Source organism: Macrobrachium nipponense, chromosome 2, assembly GCF_015104395.2.
Source record: "Macrobrachium nipponense isolate FS-2020 chromosome 2, ASM1510439v2, whole genome shotgun sequence".
NCBI classification, from domain to species: domain Eukaryota; kingdom Metazoa; phylum Arthropoda; class Malacostraca; order Decapoda; family Palaemonidae; genus Macrobrachium; species Macrobrachium nipponense.
In genome coordinates this window covers 69,412,638-69,413,118 of record NC_087201.1, presented here as the reverse complement: position 1 = coordinate 69,413,118, position 481 = coordinate 69,412,638, and positions in this window count along the sequence as shown.

The following is a 481-nucleotide window of genomic DNA, read 5'->3' as shown; positions in this document are numbered from 1 at the left end:
AATGCTAATTTTTCGTGTGCCTTTCCATCTGTCCTCTGTCTCCGTATAATATGCTTCTACCTTCATTACTTTAGTATACATAATAGTATATATGTATAATTACACGTGTATATCTATCTATCTATATATATATATATATATATAGATATATATATATATATATATATATATATATATATATATATATATATATATATATATATATATATATATATATATATATGTATTATTATTGTAGTAGATGAAAAAACTATTCACAATGGATAAAGCAAACAGGGGCCACTGACTTGAAATTCAAGCTTCCAAAGATTGTTTATTTCAACCTCCCACCACAGATCCCACACTACAGCAGTAACTGATCAGTATAGAGAATCCGTGATTGTTTCATCGCCCTGGGGAAGATGTGAACCAGCGACATCTGAGTAGCATTCCACAGCACTAAACACTATAAATTCTTATAAATCTATTTATCAATAGACAC